Here is a 5,803-nt window from a genome sequence, read left to right as displayed (position 1 = left end):
CTGTCCCCACAGGAGCCAGGAGCTCCCCCACCGAGTCCAAGGGCCGCCCCGGGCCAGGGGAGGCTGGGCTGGGGTTTCTGGCTATCCGAGCTCCCTGCGTGTGGGCTGCTCTTGCCTGCCGCCTTCCTGCTGAGCTCCGAGGCCACCTTTCCTCCCGCCGGTCTCTGTGAGGTGTGGACTTGAGCCGGCGCATCCCGACGTCTGGCCGTGCTGGGCTGGGCCGTGTGTGCGGAGCGAGGAGGGCCCGGCCTTGGCTCTGTGGTTTCCCCAGACAGTGCCGTCCCCGCTGAATGTCGCGGCCCCGTGCGCCAGTCCTGCTCCGAGGGAGCCCTGTGCCCTCCGCCGCGGGCCTCAGCTCGGCCGGCCTCGTGACACCCGCAGGGCCGGCCGCCGAGGCCTGGCAGGCGCTGCCTGGCTTGGGTGCACAGCCACCTCTGTCACGGCTGACGCTCTGTGTGTTTGAGTCTGCACACCCACTGCTTACCACGTGCCGAGTGTGTGTGTGCGTGCACAGCACAGTCTGGGTTCCCCCTCCCTCGTGCTCACTGTCTGGCCAGAGCCGCAGGCCGCGCTGGTCACGGGTCTGGAGCACGCGTGTCTGCCTGTGTGTCTCGCCATGCAGTGCCGTGCGTGGGGCCCCTCTGCCCCGGTGGCCAAGTGTGTTCATTACGAGAGGTGGAGTTTGCCAGATCTCCACGCTGACACGCACGTGGGTTCTGCCTGTGTTCCGGTGGTGGCGTGAGTTACGCTGATCGCTTCTCGTGTGGCCCCAGCCTGGCGTCCGTGGGACATCCCTCCACCTCTGGTCGCTGTGGCCCCTGCGGTGTCTGGAGGCACTGGGCCGCAGCACTGGGCTCTGCCCCTGGCTTTGGCGTCAGCAGTGGAAACCTCATGGATTCGGGGTCCCCTCTCCTGGAGACGAACGGTGGGGGTCATTTCAGGAGCTGGGGAATTCACCAGAGGCCACCTGGTCCCAGGCTTGTCCTCGTGGAGCTGTGTGACCTTAGGGTTTCCTGTCCCTTCTCGATTCAGTCTCCCTCTGTTCGTGTCCAGCGGCTCCTAGCCGTCCACTCCCCGAGTCGTTCAGGTTCCCCCCCTCCCTCTCTCCCCCCCCTTCCCCTCTCTCCCCCTCCTTCCCCTCTCTCCCCTCCTTCTCTCTCTCCCTCCCTCCCTTCCCCTCCCTCCCCCCCTCCTTTTTTTTTTTTTTTTTTTTTTATTTTTGACAGGCAGAGTGGACAGTGAGAGAGAGGACAGAGAGAAAGGTCTTCCTTTGCTGTTGGTTCACCCTCCAATGGCCGCCGCGGTAGCGCGCTGCGGCCGACGCACCACACTGTTCCAATGGCAGGAGCCAGGTGCTTCTCCTGGTCTCCCATGGGGTGCAGAGCCCAAACACTTGGGCCATCCTCCACTGCACTCCCCGGCCACAGCAGAGAGCTGGCCTGGAAGAGGGGCAACCGGGACAGGATCGGTGCCCCGACCGGGACTAGAACCCGGTGTGCCGGCGCTGCAAGGCAGAGGATTAGCCTGTGGAGCCACGGCACCGGCCCGTCTCCCCCTCCTTCTCTCGACTCCCTTCCTTCCTTCCTCTCCCTCCCTCCCTCCCCTCTCCCCTCCCTCCCTCCCCCTCTCCCCCCTCCCTCTCTCCCCCCCCCCCGCCCCCCCCCCCCCCCCCCCCCCCCCCCCGTCACTGTGCCCTTCACATAACTGACCCTTTTCCCTTTTTAACACTGTTTGTCTCCACGCCCTCGGGGTCTGCAGACTCTTCCTTTCACTCTGAGTCCAGGTTCTCCCTTGGGACGGTGCAGTGCCCACGCCTGCTCTGCCGGCTTCCCCAGACCCTCTGTCTCCAGTCTCCTGGCTGCTGGGGGCCTGGGCCCCGCCCCCACCCCAGACGCAGCTGGGTTCACCTGGGATCTGGACCCAGGTGGTGTTGCTGGGTGGGGTCCTCGGTGCACAGTGGAGGGACCTCGGGCGCCTGCGCGCCCTTCTGTCCTGTCACCCTGGTGTCCACAGGCGCTCGGTGTCCACCGTGTGCCCGCGCATGTCCCGTGCCGGCCATGCGGTGCTGCCCCATGTCGACGACACGCATTCTTTGTGTCTTTTTTGCCGGAGACTGGATCCTCTGCAGAGCCTGGTTGGCCCTGTTGGGAGCTAGGCCCCTGGGGGCAGCAGCTGTCACCATCGGTGGGTGGGGCTGCAGGGCGTGTCCACAAGCCAAGCCCGACCCTCCCCACTGCCCCGGGCGCTCTCCTGCACCTGTGCAGCTGGCACTGCTCCCCGCCTGGGGGAGGGGCGGTCACTCCTGGCCCCACCCCCCTCGTTCCTACCCCTGTGGGCCGTGGTTAGGTGCAGCAGGAGCACCTGCGTCCCCTGGAGGCCGGGCTGTGCCGTGAACCCCCAGACGGAATGGAAGGTCTGAGTCTGTGCCTTCAGATAAAATGAAATTACACGGAGGCTCCTGGACGCGGGGTGGCCGGGTCCCAGCACCCATCCTGCTGCCGTTCCCCCACGGCCGAGGGTCTCACACGGGGACGGTGAGAGCCCCCAGCAGATGCAGACCCCGTGAGTGCCCTTTGCTGGGGTTGTGCGCCACATCTTTGCCCTCGCTGCTGGTGCGGCCGATCAGACCTGGCCTGGCGGCAGGGGCGGGCTCCCTGTGGCCTGGACAGGCAGAGGGGCAGGGCCAGTCAGTCCCAGCAGAGGTCCTCCTGGGTCCCAAGGCCCCGGCACCCTGACCTCTGCCTATGGCCGTGCTAAGGGGCGGAGCTGAGGAGGAGGGGCAGGTGCCCTGGCAGCCTGCAGGGGCCGGCACTGGGGACAGCGGGAGTGTGCTGGTGGGGAAGCAGCCCCTTGCCCCATTGCTGGGCTGCAGGTCTGGGGGTGGGCACCAGCCCGGCAGGGGCGGGCCCTGTGGATGGGCAGAGGCTGTGCGGCAGGCTCAGGATCCATGGGAGGCGGAGCTGGCAGGAGCAAGGGCCCGAGGGGCCACTGGTGCCCTAGCCCAGAGCAGCCCAGCTGGGCGGCGCCGGGGATACGAGCTACAGCCTCTGTGGAGGAGACGGGGTCAGCTACAGACCGAAACCGGCTTTGTGTCTTCCTGTAAATCAAGAGTCCAGGCTGTTGAGGAGGCTCCCCGGTGCCATGGGGACCTTGTCTCTCTGTGTCTGGCGTGAGGCTCCTATCCCCCAAGGCTACCTCATGGCCCAAGGTGGCTGCCGAGGCTCCAGCCAGCAGCAGGTCTACGGAAGGAAAGAGGGGTCACTTCCCACAGGGGTCCTTCCTGGGGTCCATCTCAGCCAGCTGCCCACTGCCCAGGCAGGAAATGCAGTCTTCTGTCTCAGGTGGTGCCCAGTTCTGGTCATCCCAGTCCCCAGGGAGAGGGAGGACAGCCAGGTCAGGTCCGTAGGCGGGGACAGAGGACCGGTCTTAGCTGCCTCTGAAAGCCCCACCCCTTAGAAAGACCTGCCCCCCCCCCACTGTCCCTGCTCCAACCTGGGCCTGGGGGGTCCCCGTGAGCTCGCGCCTAACCCCCAGGTGACCAGGAGGAGGTGGGTGCAGCTGCGGGAGGACCCCCAGCTCCCGGCAGCTGGGGCACCTTGGCAGGACAGGGCCCCCAGGACAGCCGGGAATGAGCAAGGGGTCAGCTGCAGAGTGGGCGCAGAGTCCCGGGCTTCTGTGGGACCGCAGGTGCTGGGGGGGGGTGCGTGGGGCTGGGCTGGCTCTGCATGGAGGCTGCTGAGGGGATGGGGGACAGGGACAGCGGGGCCTGGACGAAGCGCGGCCACCCCCACCCCACCCTGGGGCAGCGAGCTGGGAGGGAGGTGCGGGGGCGGAGGGAGGGTGCGGACCTGAGGCTCTGCAGGCGCAGGCGGGGCCACAGCCCGCGGTGGGGAGGGGGCTAAACTGCCAGTGGGCCCGGGAGCAGCCGCTCTCAGGAGTGGCCAGGCGAGTGCTGGCCAGGGAGGTGTGAGCAGCCGTAGGGGAGGCTGCACTCCCTGCCCACCTGCTGCCTGGAAGGAGGAGGCGGTGGCTGGAGCCCTGGCGTCCACCTGGCTTCCAGAGGGGGCGGAGCAGAGCCCGCAGGCAGCCTGGGCTCCTTCTGACGGCTCTGACCTGCAGCCACACCCACTCCCATCCAGACCGCGGGGCGCAGGGCACCCGGCTGCCGGCCAGGGGAGACAGGCGGCAGCCTCTGCGTGTGGGCTCAGGGTCCCTGGGCAGGGCAGCAGTGCTGGTCTGGCCTCCTGCCTTGGGGGCGTGCCCCCACTCCCAGGAGGCTCCGCCCACCAGGAGACCATTCTGGGACAGGGCCCTGTCTGGGCGGAGGCGCAGACAGCGACACCAAAGGGGGCTGGTCCCAGGGCAGGCAGGGGAGGGTGGAGCAGGGCCAAGCTCCAGGCCGGTGGGGACTGAGGACCCCGTGGCAGTGCAGGGGGCAAGTGGGGGCCAGAATGGGGCCGCCCAGGGAGCTCCACACGGCAGGCACAGGTGTCCAGTGGAGGCTGGTGAGGCCAGAGAAGGGCCAGGATGCAGCCGCCCTGGCTCGTGGGCGTGTCCCCAGCCCCAGCTGAAGGGGCCTGCAGAGGAGGGGGAGGTGGCGAGGCCCTGCCCAGCCCCCTCAGCCCCACCCAGGCCCCAGATGGCGCCCACCCCTGTGACCGAGGTTGGTGATCAAGACTCAGAAGATCCGTGGCCCCTGCGGTGGTCATGCAAGGCCACGTGGTCTTGGTCAGTAAGGGCAGGGAGGGAGAGGCCAGGGTGGGCTTGGCCAGAAGCTTCTCTGCACTGCCTGGCCGCCCGCGGGCAGGACCCCAGCGCGGCAGGTCCCGGCAGGTGCCCGCTGGGCTCACAAGGGAGGCACGGGGGCCGCTGCTCCCGGATCCCGTCTGGCTGCATTGGAGGCTGTGGCTTCCCAGGGTGCCGCCCCAGCCAGGACAAGGCAGGCCCACAGCACCTGCTCTGCTTCTGGAACCTTCTGGCCCAGCCACCGGCAACCTGGAGGCCCCAACCACAGGGCCAAGCCCGGCGGGGCCCCGCCCTCCTGCCAGTGCTGGCCGCACTGCTGGCCACACTGCTGGCCACACGGCCAGGTGTGGAATTCCGGGGTCCTGGCAGGCGGTGTCCTCCTGGCGAGGCCAGCAGATGGTCGTGGTGGCCCCAGCTGCCTCTGCTCCTTGAGAGCCCTGTCCACTAGCCGCGGCAGGGCGGCTTCGACCCCGGACTCCAGGGATGGACGAAGAGGCTACGCGTGCCGGGAGGGCGCATCGGCTCCCCTGCACCGCTCCAGTCCTACAGGGCTCAGGGCCTTCCCGGGTCCGCGGTGCCGCGGTGCAGCCCGGTCAGGGCGCAGCTGCCTGCCCGCTGCTCTCCCGCGTCCCAGGACCCCCACGTAGGGGGCCGCGCCGGGAGGGAGCCGTGGACGCAGAGCCGGACGCCCGGGGCTTGTGGGACCCGCGGTTCGTCTCTGCTCCACAGGGAGACGGCCAGAACCCCATCCTCGCCGGCGACGCTGCGCCCAGCGCCCAGGTCAGCCGCTCCCAGGCGCGCGTGCGCAAGGCCGAGTTCCTGCCCGCCCGGGACCCCAGGCCCGAGCCCCCCACCCAGGACGTACGACGCGCGGGAGCCCGGGAGGCGCGGGACGCGGTCGCCTGCTTTTATAACCGAGTGAGGCTGGGCGAGGTGCGTGTGGGCCGCCGCCCGCGCGCGCAGTCCGTCGGTGCCGGAGGGAACCCCCGCGGCGTCCTCTTGGTCCGCGGTCGGCCTCGGGGAGCGGTCCTGGGCCGCGGCGTGGCCGGCGCCGCGC

This window comes from Lepus europaeus, chromosome 16 (genome assembly GCF_033115175.1).
Source record: "Lepus europaeus isolate LE1 chromosome 16, mLepTim1.pri, whole genome shotgun sequence".
In the NCBI taxonomy this organism is placed as follows: Eukaryota; Metazoa; Chordata; class Mammalia; order Lagomorpha; family Leporidae; genus Lepus; species Lepus europaeus.
This window is presented reverse-complemented; position numbering follows the sequence as displayed.